This window comes from Equus quagga, chromosome 6, assembly GCF_021613505.1.
Source record: "Equus quagga isolate Etosha38 chromosome 6, UCLA_HA_Equagga_1.0, whole genome shotgun sequence".
Classification (NCBI taxonomy): Eukaryota; Metazoa; Chordata; class Mammalia; order Perissodactyla; family Equidae; genus Equus; species Equus quagga.
Window position 1 is genome coordinate 134,915,367 of NC_060272.1, and position 16,240 is coordinate 134,931,606.

Genomic DNA, 16,240 nt, shown 5'->3' on the forward strand with positions numbered 1-16,240 from the left:
CCTAAAACCACAGTAGCATTTTGTCCTTAAAGAATTAAAGCACTCCTTATGTAGTACAACAAAACAGAACAGGCTTCTTTTAAACTGAAATGTCCTCATCTCTGAATCCACAACTTCAAAAAAAGGAACTTTATGAAATCCCTTGTCTCCTCACATCGCCCCTGGTGGCAGGCAGGCAACATTCAGAAAACACTTTCTTTTTTTTCAGACCCCTCCAGCCTTTCTAACAAGCTATGTCTTCAGGGAAAGAACTAAGGCTGCCTTGAACATATATTCTGTCTAGCAGTTCGCTATGAACCTCACTGGCTTCTGTGATCTCACACCTTAAATATACCTTAGGGAGGGTTCCTGGCTCTCAGGAGACTCATCACAGATCAGAGAAAAACACTACAGCAGGATCCTCGCTATTTCATCATTTAAGAAATACGCTGTTCAGATTCTTCAGAAAACACATTATGGTAAAGCAGACGGGTAAAATGTTAACAATAGGCGAAGCTGGTTTTCACAAGCAAAGTTTCCATATTCCCTGGCCTTTCCCAACAAACAGCCACACCCGGCTACTTATTCCTACAGGTCTGAACCAACCTCACCCTCCAGTCACCACCACAGATACTTCCAAACTTATCAAGAGGTCAACAATTCCTAATTCAATACCCATCAGAACCACCTGGAGGGCTTTCTTAAAAACCCAGAAGACTACTGAGGGCACTAGCCCCAGAATTTCTGCTCAGTAGGTCTGGGTGGGGCTGATAACTTGCATTTCTAACTAGTTTCCAGTGATGCTGATGCTTTGAGAACCACTGCTTTAGGTAAGCAGTTTACATTTACCTAACAGCAGGTATTCACACAGGTTACTGTGAAGGTGTGTCTCCTGGGTTCTGTTTAGTTGTCAAACAGTAAATCCTTCTTTTTAAGTTCCTGAGCCAATCTTCACAAAATCTTGAAATACATTAAGAAGCCCCACATCATCTAGACAACCAGATCTAGAAAGAGCCTCATATTCCCAGGTGAGACCTGGGTACTAACGTTCCTACTAAAATTCTAAAAACACATCACCTGGACTCCAGGCCTTGTTATGCAAGTGGTATCACCAAGAAGAAAGACTTCCCACATCAGCCACCTTTTGATCAAGCACCAGATAAGACACCATAATTTGGCTTCCTAACCAACAGATGTTCACTATCTAAATATTCCTTTTAATAAATATATAAATATTGTGGATACATAATTATGTTCACCTTTAAATACACATTTTGTGACATACTGTTCAGAATTTTTTTCAATCAGTTTCAGTTAGTTCAACATGAAAAGCTTAAAATACTGGGTAAAGCAGAGTTATTCACGTTACCATTTTCATTTATTTATGGACCAAGAAAGATAACAAGATTTTCTACCTCTTTAATTCCTGAACTATTTCTCTAAGAAAAAACTATTCTGTGAAACATATTTCAAGCACTTTGGTGACTTAAAACATAGGTAGGTGTGTGGCTCCCGGAACTTAACAGGCTTAGACCAGGACTTCTTATAGCAAGATACAAACTACAACAACTGGTTTCAGTAGTGGATTGAACCCATATCCCTCCTAAGACCTTGGTGAAAAGAAATTTTAAAAAGAATAAGCCCATAGAGCAAGGAGCAGGTGGAGGTTATCAATGGACTAGTTACCTTGGTAAGCTTTTGGAAGAAAGAAAGCATATAGAAGAGGCAACTAAAACTGAGCTTAGGAAGTTGTAGCCCAGAATACAACCATGAAGAGGGTACTACAGGGGAGGTATGTACCTCTCCTACAGAACAGATGGTTGTATCTCATCAGAAAAGATGGAAAGCAATGAGATGACCATCTTCAAAGTGTTGAAAGAAACAGGTGGTCAACCAAGAACTCTATATCCAGCTAAACTCTCCTTGAAAAATGAAGGAGAAATGAAGACATCTCCAGATTTAAAACAAACAAACAAATTAAAAAACCTGAGAGAATTTGTTGCTAGCAGACCTTCCCTACAAGAAATATTAAAAGGGAGTCATTTGGACTGAAATAAACGACACTAAAGGGTAACTAGAATCCACACAAAGAAATAAAGAGCACTGCCCCCAAAAAGCTAATTAAATAGGTATTATGAAAATACATATAAACATAACTCTTTTCTTGACCTGTTTTAAAAGACACCTGCATAAAGAAATAATTTTAAAATGAGTTGATATGATGTATAAAGATGTAACTCAAATTGTATGACAATAATAGTGCAAAAGAGGGGGAAGGGAATGGAGGTATATCAGAGAAAAGTTTTTGTATACTACTGAAATTAAACTAGTATTTAACCTGAACTAGATTGTTTTAAATTAAGTGTAATCCCAGGGTAAGCACTAAACGAATAATTCAAAATATACAGAAAAGCAAAAAGAGAATTGAAAAGGCATAATCAAAAATACCTAACACAAAAGAAGGCAATAATCAAGGAATAAGGAATGCAAAAGACAAAAGACATAAAAAACAAATAGGAATTTGGCAGATGTAAAACCCAATCTATCAGTAATTATATTAAATGTAAATGGATTACATGCCCCAATCAAAAGTCAAGGATTGGCAGAATGGATTAAAAAAATAATAAATCTAACAAAATACATATAAGATCTATCTGAGGAAAACTACAAAACTCTGATGAACAAAATCAAAGAAGAACTAAATAAATGGAGAGAGATTCTACATTCATGGATGCGAAGATGCAATACTGTTAAGATGTCAGTTCTTCCCAACTTGATCTATAGATTTAAGGCAATCCCAGCCAAAATCCCAGCAAATTATTTTATGGACAGCAACAAACTGATTCTAAAGACTATACAGAGAGACAGAAGACCTAGAAGAGCTCATACAATATTGCACGAGAACAAAGTTGGAGGACTGATACTACCTGACTTCAAGACTTACTATAAAGCTACAGTAATCAAGACAGTATGGTATTGGCCAAAGAACAGACACATAGATCAACGGAACAGAATAGAGAGCCCAGAAATAAACCTACATAAATATAGTCAACTGATCTTTGACAATGGAGCAAAAGCAATACAATGCAGCAAAGATAGTCTCTTCAACAAACAGTGCTGGAACAACTGGACATCCATATGCAAGAAAAAGAATGTAGACACAGACCTTACACTCACAAAAATTAACTCAAAACAGATGATAGACATAAATGTAAAACACAAAATTATAAAACTCCTGCAGGGTAACATAGGAGGAAACCTAGATGACCTTGGGTATGGTGATGTCTTTTTAGATATACCAAAAAAGACAGGATCCATGAAATAAATAATTAATAAGCTAGACTTAAAATTTAAAACTTCTGTACTGCAAAAGACAATGTCAAGATAATGAGAAGACAAGCCACATACTGGGAGAAAATATTTGTAAAACACATATCTGACAATGAACTGTTATTCAAAACATACAAACAATTCTTAAAATTCAAGAATAAGAGAATAAATAACCTGATTAAAAAATGAGCCAAAGACCTTAACAGACACCTCACCAAAGAAGACATACAGATGGTAAATAAGCACATGAAAAGATGCTCCACATCATGTAGTATCAGGAAAATGCAACTTAAAACAACAAGATACCACTACACATCTATTAGAATGGCAAAAATCTGAAACACTGACAACACCAAATGCTGGTGAGGATGTGGAACAATAGAAACTCTCGTGAACTGCTGGTGGGAATGCAAAATAGGACAGTCATTTGGAAGGTAGTTTGGTGGTTTCTTGCAAAACTGAAAATACTCTTACTATGGAATCCAATAATTGCATTCCTTGGTATTTTCCCAAAGGAGCTGAAAACTATTTCCACACAAAAACCTACATATAGTTGTGCAGCTTTATACATAAAACTTGGAAGCAACTAAGATGCCCTTCCACAGGTGAACTGATAAATAAACTACAGTACATTCAGATAATGGAATATTATTCAGCACTAAAAAGATATGAGCTATCAAGCCATGAAAAGACATGGATAAATCTTCAATGTGTATCACTAAGTGAAAGAAGCCAATCTGAAAAGCATGATTCCAACTATATGACATTCTGGAAAAGGCAAAACTACAGACACAATAAAAAGATCAGTGGTTGCTGGGGGTGGGAGGAAGGGAGGAATGAATAGGCAGAGCACAGAGGATTTTTAGGGCAGTGAAAACATCCTGTATGATATTATAATGATGGATATACATCATTACACATTTGTCCAAATCCATAGAATGTACAACAGGAGTGAACTCTAAGATAAACTATAGACTTTGGGTGATTATGCTCTATCAATGTAGGTTCATCCTTGGTAACAAATGTATTATTCTGGTAAGTGATGTTCATAATGGGGGAGGCTATACATGTGTGGGGGCAGGGGATATATAGGAAATCTCTGTACCTTCCTCTCAATTTTGTTGTGAACTTAAAACTGCTCTAAAAAAAAGGACCCAGAGAGCATAAAATACAAAAGCACAAACTGGATTCCATCAAAATTTTTAAAAAATGATCCAACTATATGCTGTCTACAAAGACACACTTTAGATTCAGAGACGCAAACAGATTGAAAGAAAAAGGATGGAAAAATATACACCATGTAAGTGGTAACCAAAATAGAGCTGAGGTGGCCATTCTAATATCCTTACAAAATACTGTAAGACAAAAATTTTTACTAGAGAAAAAAGGACATTTTACAATGATGAGAGGATCAATTCATCAGGAAGATATAATGACTATAAAACACCCATGCACCTAAGAACAGAGCCCCAAAACATATGAAGTAAAACACCTGAAGGGAGAAAGAGATAATTTAACAAAAATTGAAGACTTCAATACTCCACTTTCAATAATGGATAGAAAACGAGGCAGAAGATCAACAAAGTAACAGAAGACCTGAAGAATACCATAAATACCTTGTAGCAGACATCTACAGAACACTCCAGATCCAATAAAAGCAAAATACACATTCTCTTCAAGTGCACATGGAACACCTTCCATGGCAGACCACATGTGAGGTCATAAAACAAACCTCAGTAAATTAAAGAATTAAATCATACAAAGTATGTTCTTTGACCACAATGAAATTAGAAAACAACAGGAAAAAATGTTGGAAAGTCACAAATATATAAAAGTTAAACAACATATGCTTAAATAACCAATGTGTTAAAGAAGAAAATACAATAGAAAATATAAAAATATCAAAACTCATGGGATACAGCCATAGCAGTGCTTAAAGGGAAATTTATAGCTGTAAGTACACATATTAAGAAGGAGAAAGAACTCAAATCCATAACCTAACCTTTCACCTTAAGTAACTAGAAAAAGAGCAAAATGAACCCAAAGCAAGCAGAAGGTAGGAAATAAAAAAAAATTAGAGTGGAAAGAAATGAAATAGAGAAGAGAAAAATAATAGAGAAAAACTGATGAACCCAAAAGTTGGTTCTTTAAAAAGATCAGCAAAACTAACAAACTTTTAGCTAGACTGACCAAGAGAAAAAGAACAAATTACTCTATTAGGAATAAAAGAGGAGACATCATAACCAACCTTAAATACAGACTTCTATAAAGAAAAATACGCCAATAGCTAACAAAGATGAAATAAATTCCTAGAAAGATACCAACTACCACAAATACCTTTAAGAAGAAACAGAAAATCTGAACAGACCTAACAAGTAAAGAAACATAATTTCAAAAACTTCCCACAAAGAAAAGCCATGCTAAGATGGCTTCACTGGTGAGTCCTACCAAATATTTAAAGAATTAACACCAATTCTTTTCAAACTCTTTCAAAAAATAGAAGAGGAGGGAACATGTGACCATTCTATGAGTACAGTACTATGCTGACACTAAAATGAGAAAGACACCACAAGTATAGACTGACATCTATTATTAATATGGAGGCAAAAATCCTCAAAAAAATGTTAGCAAAACAAATCTAACAACATATAGAAACGTATATATACCATGACAAAGAGGAATTTATCTCAGGAATGCAAGGTTGGCTTAACATTCAAAAGTCAATTAATGTAATACCTCATTGCAATGGAATAAGAGACAAAAACTACACGATCATCTCAATTGACACAGAAAAAGTATCCGACAAAATCCAACATCCTTTCAAGATCAACTCAATAAACTAGTGTTAGAAGGGAATTTCCTTAACCTGATAAAGGGCATCTATGAAAAACTCACAACTCACATCATATGTAACAGTGAAAGATGGAGAGCTTCCCCCTAAGATCAGGAACAAGATGAAGATATGTATTCTCATCACTTTTATTCAACATTGTAATGGAGGTTCCAGCCAGTGCAATAATGCAAGAAAAGGAAATAAAAGGCTTCCATATTAGAAAGGAAGAAGTAAAACTATTTCCATCTGCAGATGATATGATGTTGTATTTAGAAAATTCTGAGGAATCCAGTAAAAAACAAACTATTAGAACAAATAAACAAGTTCAGCAAGTTGGCAGAACACCACAATTATATATAAAAACAATTATATTTCTGAAAGTTTAAGTTAAATTTTAATTTTATTTCTAGAAGTTCTGCAAGAAAAATATGCTGTTTTTAAAGTTGAGGCAGTTCCCCTCTATTCCTAATTTTCTGAGTTTCTTTTTTACAATAAGTCAGTGTTGAATTGTGTCAAATGCTTTTTCTGCATCAATTTATATAATTGTGTGATTTTTGTCTCTTTAACCGGTCAACATGGTGGAGTACACTGATTCTCAAATATTGAACCAGCCTTGTACCCTCTCTCAGCACTGCTTTGGGTGTGGCCTACAAACGTTTGATATGATGAAATTTCATTCAATTCAATGTATTCCCGCCCCCTCCTCGAGCATGTCCACTCTCACCACTTTTATTCAACTTGTATGGAGGTCTAGCCAGTGCAATAATGCAAGAAAAAGAAGTGAAAGGCCTCCATATTGGAAAGAAAGACGTAACATTATATTTATTCAGAGATGACATATAAGCTATGTAGAACATCTGATGCAATCCACAAAAAATCTACTAGAAATAATAAGCCAATTTAGCAAGGCTGTGGTACACACGATCAACATACAAGAATTAATCATACATTTATATAATAAGAATAAATAATGAAATTAAAATAAAAAAATTTATAATAGCATCAAAAACTATGAAATATTTAGGGATATATCTAAGACACTGAAAACTATAAAACTAATGAGAAAAATTAAAGAGGACCTTAAAAAGATGGCAAGATCTCCTGTGTTCATAGTTCAGAAGACTAGTTAAGATACCAATTCTCTCCATAATGACCTTAGATCCATCACATTATCAACCAAAATTCCATGAGGCTTCTTGGAGAAATTGACAAACCAAATATAAAATTTATATGGGAATGCAAAGGATCTACAGCAGCCAAAACAACTCCGAAAAAGAATTAAAAGTTGTCAGTCTAACACTGCCTTGTTAGAAGCAACAGTAAGGCAGTAGCTTAAAGCCAAATAAATGAAGCAATGGAACAAAAAACATCTAGAAATACATCCACACCTACTGGACAACTGATTTTTGACAAAGATGCAAAAGCAATGAAATAGAAAAAGTATGCTCTTTTCAACAAAGTGTGCTAGAACTGAACATCCATATGCAAAAAACATGAACCTCAAATGAACTCTCATACGGTATAGAAAAATTAACTCAAAATAGATCATACACCTAAATGCAAGAATTAAAAACATAAACTTTATAAACATGAGGCAAAAGCTGATAAAACTGAAAGGAGAAATAGACAAATCCACTATTTATAGTTGGAGGCTTCAACACCCTTCTCCAAGTAATTGATAGACCAAGCAGGCAAAAAAATCAGTAAAAATACAGAGAACCTGAACAGCACTACTAATCAATGTGATCTAATTGATATTTATAGAATATTCCACCCAACAACAGAAGCACACATGGAATATTCACCAAGATAGACCAGCTTCTGGCACATAAAACACATCTGAACAAATGTAAAAGAACAGAAAACACACAAAGTATGTTCTCAGAGCATACCAGGCTAAAACTAGAAAGCAGTATTTCAAACAATTCAAAATATTTGGAAATTAGACAACGTACTTCTAAATCACACATGGGTTAAGAAGTCTCAAGAGAAATTTTAAAACATTTTGAATAAAATTGAAAATATAACTTATCTTGCACAGTAATGTGAATATACTTAATACCACTGAACTGTACACTTAAAAATGGTCAAGATGGTAAATTTTATGTTTTGTGTATTTTACTACAATTAAAAATAGTTAAAAAATACAACAAAATTTATGGGATGTGGCTAAAGTAGTGCTGAGAGAGAAATTTATAGTATTAAATGCATATCTTAGAAAAGAAGATCTAAAATCAATAACCTAAGCTTTCAACTTAGGAAGCTAGCTAAAGAAAAACAAATTAAACCTAAGGCAAGTAGAAGGAAGCAAATGATAACCCTCTAGCCAAACTAACCAAGAGAAAAAAGAGAAAACACAAATTATCAGTATCAGGAATAAAACAGGGGTTATCACTACTAATCCCACATTTATCAAAAAGATAACAGAACACTATGAACAGCACATAAGTTTGATAATTTAGATAAAATGGATCAATCCTTGAAGGGCGCAAACTACCAAAACTCACCCAAAGAGATACGGATAATATGAACAGCCCTGTATCTAAAAAAGAAATTAAATTAGTAGAAAACCTTCCCAAGAAAGAAAACACCAGGCTCAGATGGTTTCACTGGTGAATTTTACCAAACATTTAAGGAAGAAATATCACTTTTACAATCTCTTCCAGAAAACAGAAAACTTCCCAACTCATTTTGTAAGGCCAGAATTAACGTATCCAAAAACTAGAGAAATATGTTATAAAAAATAAAACTACAAACATCTTTCAAGAATTTAGATGTAAATATTAGCAAATTGAATCCAGCAATATATAAAAAGGGTAATACATCATGATCACATGGGGTTCATTCAAATAACGCAAGGCTGATTCAACATCTGTAAATCAATCAATGTAATTCATTATATTAACAGACTGAATGAGAAAAATCATGTGATCACATTAATATGAGCAGCAGAAACAAAGTTCAACATCCATTCATGATAAAACTCTCAAAAAACTAAGAATGGAAGGGAACTTCCTTAACCTAATAAAGACTATTTTAGAAAATCACAGCTAGCAACATACTCAATAGTGAGATGTTAAGCTTTCCTCCTAAGATCAGGAAGGAGGCAAGGATGTCTTCTCTCACCTTCTTTTTTCTTTTGTAAAGATTTTATTTTTTCCCTTTTCTCCCCAAAGCCCCCCCCCCGGTGCATAGTTGTATATTTTTAGTTGTGGGTCCTTCTAGTTGTGGCACATGGGATGCCGCCTCAGCATGACCTGATGAGCAGTGCCATGTCTGCGCCCAGGATCCGAACCAGTGAAACCCTGGGCCATCAAAGCAGAGCACACGAACTTAACCACTCGGCCACAGGGCCAGCCCTCCTCTCGTCACTTCTAATTCCATTTCATACTAGAAATCTTAGCTAGTGTAATCAGACAAGGAAAGAAATGGAAGGTATCTAGATTGGAAAGAAAGAAAGAAAACTGTCTTTAGTCACAGACAACATAATCGTCTATGCAGAAAACCCCAAAGAACATACCAGATAACTCCTGTACATAATAAGTGAGTTTAGCGAGGTCAAAAGGGACACAGTTAATGCAAAAGTCAACTGCTTTTCTATATACCAGCAATGAGTACTTGGAATTTGAATTAAAAAAATAATATATTTATAATAGCATCTGTCAAAATGAAGTCCTTAGGTATAAACCTAACAAAATATGTACAGGATCAGTGTACAGAAAACTAGAAATCACTGATGAAAGAAATCAAAGAAAATCTAAATAAATGGAGAGATCTCTTGTGTTCTTACATTGGAAGACAACATAGTAAAGACATCAATTCCTTCCAAACTATTCTATGGCTTAATGCAATTCCCATCAAAATCGCAGCCAGGTTTTTTGCAGACATACACAAGCTTATTCTAAAATTTCATGAAAAGGTAAAGGTACTAGAATGGGCAATTCAATTCTGGAAAAGAACAAAGTTGGAGGATTCATATTACCCAATTTCAAGACTTACTACAAAGCTACAGTAAAGAACATGGAGGGCAAAAGAATAGACACACCAATCAATGGAACAGGATAGAGAGCTTGGAAATAGACCCACAAAAATATAGTTGATTTTTGACAAAGGTGCAAAGACAATTCAAGGGGGAAAGAACAGACTTTTCAACAAAAGATGCTAGACATTGGAAGTGCATATGCAACAAAGTAAACTTTACACAAAAAATGAACTCAAAATGGATCATAGACCTAAACGTAAAATGGAGAAACTACAGAATTTCTAGAAGAAAACACAGGGAAAAATCTGCACAATTTTAGGTTTGGTGCTGAGTTTTTAAGTACAATATCAAGAGCAAAATTCACAAAAGAAAAACCTTTAAGTTGGACTTAATTAAAATTAAAAACTTTTGTTCTATGAAACACACTGTTAAGAGAATGAAAAGACAGAATGGGAGAAAATATCTGCAAATCACTATCTGATAAAGGACATGTAACCAGCATATACAAAAAAACTCTTAAGACTGAATAATAAGAAAGCAAACCACTCAATTTTTTTTGTTTTTGGTGGGTTTTTTTGTGAGGAAGACTGTCCCTGAGCCAACATCTGTGCCAATCTTCCTCTGTTTTGTATGTGGGACACTGCCACAGCATGGCTTGATGAGCTGTGTGTAGGTCTGCACCCAGGATCCAAACCTGTGAACTCCAGGCTGCTGAAGTGGAGCTCAAGAACTTAACCACTACGCCACTGGGCTGGCCCCACAACCCAATTTTTTAAAATGGGCAAAATAAGAAGGCAGGAGGGAGAGCAAGACTGATAGGAAGGACAGAGCTCCGGATAGACAGAAAATGATTTCATATTCCCAAGAGGCCTACTATTTTTCTTTTGTCTATATACTGGTAATTTATAGCTATTATAGATATCCATATGTTGTATTTTTATTTAAAAAGCTAAAAGGCCATCACTGTGTGTAAAAGTGTGGTTGCTGTAGTATTTTTCTTGTAGAAAAGAAACTAGTATTAATTTAAATACTTTTGAGTAAGAAATGGTTGAGCAAATTATAGCATCTATTTCTAATGGAATGATTGTCAGCTATGCTTTTAACAAGTTAGATTTATATGTAATGACCTGGAAAATTGCCTGTAATACACTGACAAGTTAGAAAAATAAAAGCAAGTTGCAGATTAATAATTTTAGTCTTTACATTTATGTGTAAAAAATTTCAAAATGATAGAAAAAATGCATCTGCGTTACAAGAAGAAATGGGGAAAATGTAAATTCTCTAGAACCTTTTCCACCTAGAGTTGAATTAATCTTCACAAGCTATAAAAGGAACATCAAGATTGACTTTGCAAAGGCATGATTCTAAATGAGAAAATGTTTCCATGAGCAGCTAAGATCACATGGCCCTTCTTAAACATACAGGAGTTCGTCACTGAATCAATTAGAATAGATCCATTTACACCATTACAATGCCTGGCACACAGCAAGTGCTCAAAAATTTTTAATGAAATAAAGTCCTGAGTTCATATTTAGAGCCAAAGAATCTTCCTTTTGAAGGACAGAATGCCACAAATTACCAGCTCAAACGTGCAGAAGAAACGGTGCTGCCTGAACTGTAGTGAATAGAAATGATTCAAAGACCAAAAAGGTATGCCTTTGTTTCCCTCAAATAACTATGTGTGGGTCTTCTAATCACTCTCCACCTGCAATGGCCAGCTCCTTGTGCTATAAACACTGCACCATCCAGACAGGAAAGTCTAATCCAGAGATTGATTCTTATTCATGCCCACACAGAAAGAACAAAGAGAGGAAGTATTCTTTCACAGCAGCTAGAACTAGACTGGGTGATGGCCTTGTGGGAGAAAATGCTGCTCAAAACTTTATAGATTAAAATCATAAGGTTTACCACCAAGAGGACAAATGTTAGGTTTTATAGCACGACAAAAAAGTAGTGCCCAAACTGGTGGCTCAGAAAACATGATTAATAACAAACTGAGAAAATACTAAAGCACAATCCCTATTAACATTTTTAAGTTATTTTTTTCATGCAAGTGTAACTAGTTAGGGAGTGCCAAATTTTCATCATTGCAACTAGTCACTTGCAAAATTCACTTTAACAATTCAATCTGTTCAATTTACTATGATCAGATTGATCACTGTTTGAGCAACTAGGGAAAAAAAGCTATGTAACTTCTAAATCACATCTAAGGTTACTGGGCTAGTTGTTCTCTCATACACGTGTTTTAAGGGTCAGTACATACTCATCATTTGTGTTAAAATTCCCATGGGCTTAAGGATCAATACATTTTACAGAAATCACTGAGAAAGATCTTTTTGGACATAATTTTCTACCAAACTAGGTGCCCATACTGTTACTAAAGGGAATGACTTCCAAGAAAAATAAGATTATGACTTCTTACAAGTTAAGCCAAAGCACTATCAAATCACTGACATTTTTACGGAACAAATATAAATTACATCTCTTGGATCTATTGTAAAAAGTATTTCTGACCTGGGGCCAGCCTGTTGGCTTAGTGGTTAAGTTCCTGCAATCTGCTTCCACGGCCTGGGGTTCACCGGTTCGGATCCCAGGTGTGGACATGGCACCACTTGGCACACCATGCTGTGGGAGGTGTCCCACATATAAAATAGAGGAAGACGGGCACAGATGTTAGCTCGGGGCCAATCTTCCTCAGCAAAAAGAGGAGGATTGGCGATGGATGTCAGCTCAGGGCTAATCTTCCTCAAAAAAAAAAAAAAAAAAAAAAAAAGTATTTCAGACCGGAATCTTTAACTGTGCTTGCTCATTTATTTTCCTTAAGTTCCTCATTTTCTGACACACAATGTACTTTAACAATCTTAACTGAGACTTAAGAATTTAAGAGAATCATCTAACTAATATTTTGTTACAAATTAAACTCAGTGAGGAACACATTTCCTCACGATGTTAACATTCAGAGACGTCACAGCTTTATTGTTCAATCATTTATCACAATCTGTAATTACCTTGTTTTATTTGCTTATTGTCTTTCCTGTATAATTTCTGTAAGACCAGGGACCCCGTCTGTTGTCTTGCCTGGCACTAATAAGAGCTCATAAGTATTTATTGAATTAACAAATGGATGATTCTGTTCATAGAGAGCAAAACATGATAAAGAGCTGGATAGTCTGTGTCCTTAGATTTCTCAAAAAATTTTTAAAAGGTGTCTCATTATTATTTTTATGGACTTTTTTATGCCTCACACATAGATCCTCAGAAAAAAATTGGATTTCTTTTGGAAACAAAAACGACCTCGAATATTACCGCAGGACTGGAACAAATATGCTCTAAAAAGAGTGCAGGAAAAAGAGAACCAAAAGTAAAAACAGTTGTACTTAGTACTGTACCAGGGCTTTATATCTGCTCAGATCAAACCCTGGAGGCACTGTCCCCATCTTAAAGACGAGCAAATTGAGAATCAGAGAGGAAGTCATTGGCCCAAGATCAAGACAGTGTTGGAACTGAGATTCGAAAACCAGTTCTTCCTTAAACCAAAACCCACTTTATTTCCTCTAGCCCATGTTGTCTCCACAGGAATCAGCAAAAATAAATACAATTTTTCAGTAACAACACATTAACTGCATTAAACGACAGTCAATATCTGCAAAGATATGTTCTGATTATCCAACTTATATAATTTTTAGAGCAAGAAATATCTAAGTAAATTAAATAATTAAATCAAACGTATCTTTTGGTGAGGTTGAGGTGACATGGGAAAGAGCAGACAAAGCTACTAGAAGAGAAACATTTCAAGGTACAAGTTTTCACGCCCACTATACCGCTTGTTTTAGAACTAAAGAAAACCTTCAGACTTTGAGGCATTCTTAGTTTGGAAAAAGGATGAGATACGGGGCTGGCCTGGGCCGAGTGGTTAAGTTAGTGCACACGGCTGTGGCAGCCCAGGGTTTCGCTGGTTGGGATCCTGGGAGCAGATTCATGGCACCGCTTCTCAGGCCACGTGGAGGCAGCGTCCCACATACAGCACCAGAAGGACCCAGAACTAGAATACACAACCATGTACTGGGGGGCTTCGGGGAGAAGAAGAGATTGGCAACAGACATTAGCTCAGGTGCCAATCTTTAAAAACAACAACAAAAAAAGGATGAGATATGCCCTTAAGAGAACTGTTATTAAAGGTTCACCTTCGGGAGAATTTTCAGATTTCCAATTGGAATTTTGAAGTGCAAGCCCATCGCTCAGAAAAATTTTCTAAATTTTGTGAACCTCAACAATCTGTGTGATTAACAACAAGGAGATGGTTAATTAACAGAATATAACAGAACATGAAAATAATTGTTAGGCTGCTGGCATTATGGGTGAATGGGGGTTTTTAAATTTTTTCCATGGTGTTTTGAAGTTTGTTTAATAATTAACTTTAAAAGAAATGCCTCGAGCCTGGTTTCGTAGGAGGGTCAGAACAGCGCCGAAGGAAGCGCTGCACAGAAAAAAGGCCAAGCAAAACGGCCCGCGCTCGCGCCACCGCGAGCCGGCCAGCAGCGAGCGAGCCGGCTCATACCTTGGCTTCGCCCAGCGCAGGGCTTCCTCCCGGGGCTCGGGCGCCGCATGTCTGGAAGACGAGAGGAGTCTGCTCAGAGAGGGAAAGGCGCGGTGCCGGGCAGAACGCAACCAAGCCAGGGCGGGAAATCGGCCCAGAGCCCTTGCGTGCGGAACGTCCCTGAGGCACCGACATGGAACCGCCGGGAGAGCTGTTAAGACGCGAGCCCACAAGGAGCGGGGGCTGGGACTCCGCGCTGTGAGGACTCTCACGGGGGACCTCCCGTGCACACAGGCGCGGACGCGAGCCGCCCGAGGCTGAGACCACACGGGGAGCGGCGCGGCCGGGCCACGCAGGCTCGCCTTTAATCCCAGCGCCTCCGCCGCACCCTTCCGCCCGCGAGCCGCCCAGACCCTCTGAGCCCCGATTTCCTCGCACGGGAAAGGACGGCACCTCCGGTGTCGCGGAGAGCAAGCACAACGACGTGCGCGTCCGCGCGCGGCCACCGACCGTCACAGCGGCGGGACGGCCCTCGGGTCCTGGGGCGCCCGGTCTCCGCCTGCCCCCGGAGCCCGCCCGGCAGTGTCCTCACCGCGGCGCCCTGCTCCCCACAGACGCCCCCACGGGCAGAGCGGGCCGCCCACGCTGAGGTCGCACGTCCTGGAGCCAGGTGACGAGGTCGCGGCCACCCCAAATTGGGGCAGAATCGGGTCTACGGCAGACCGCACGCCGCCGTCGCGGCCGTCCCAGCCCCTCGGGTCCCCGCGTGCGCCCCTTCAGTCAACCAGCCGCCCGACGACGCCGGCGCCCCTCTCCAGAGGACGGCCGCCGCTCCCCCCGCCGAGCGCCCCGGGGCCGGCCGCTCCGCCGGAGAGGCCCCCGTGCCGCCGCTCACAACCGCACGGGAAGGCTCGGCGACACCAGCGGCCGGCCGTGCGCCGCCCCCTGCCCCGGCTGACCCCACGGGCCGCGCTTCGCCGGGGCGCCCAGTGGACCCGTGCCCGGCACGCCCCGCAGGAGGGCCACCCGCCGCCCCTGCCGGCCCGGCCGCTCGCCCTCCCGCTACCGCCGCCGAGCGCACCACTCACCGCCTGGCGCCCTCGGCTGCGGCGCCGCTCCCTCGGCCGCCCGCGCCCCGCCCCCTCTCCGCGCCCGCGCAGCACCAATCACGGCCACGCGCAGCTGCACGTGACGCGCGCCGGCCAATGGCAGCCCGAGGCGGTCCATGACGCGGTCGGCGGCTCCCGGCGCTTTCAAAGCAGGCGGCGGGCTGCGAGCTGAGGACTGATGGGGTGTGGGGTGCAGGCTGAGGGGCTGGTGGGGCCGAGAGGGGCTGCGGGCTGAGGAGGCGCGGGGCAGTGTGGGAGTGCGGGCTGAGGTGCGGGCGGGGCCGCGAGGAGCTGAGCCGGCGCGGGGCAGTGTGGGAGTGCGGGCTGAGGGGCCGGTGGGGCCGCGAGGAGCTGAGGCGGCGCGGGGCAGTGTCGGGGTGCGGGCTGAGGGGCCGGCGGGGCCGCGAGGAGCTGAGGCGGCGCGGGGCCGTGTCGGGGTGCGGGCTGAGGGGGCGGGGGGCCGTGTCGGG

The 16,240-nt window shown here is 39.5% G+C and overlaps 1 protein-coding gene across 3 annotated transcripts in view; it reads right to left on the reverse strand.

Moving 5' to 3' along the window:
* Window positions 1-15,385, reverse strand: part of LOC124241371 (protein tyrosine phosphatase domain-containing protein 1-like) — a 69,930-nt gene extending 54,545 nt beyond the window's left edge. For 2 of the 3 annotated variants that reach the window (XM_046665111.1, XM_046665108.1), the window contains exons 1-2: window positions 15,115-15,240; window positions 14,683-14,733 (exon numbers count right to left, since the gene is read on the reverse strand). The gene's annotated coding sequence lies outside the window, so the exon portion shown is untranslated. The other variant, XM_046665109.1, reaches the window with a different exon arrangement.
* Window positions 15,386-16,240: the final 855 nt, after the last annotated feature.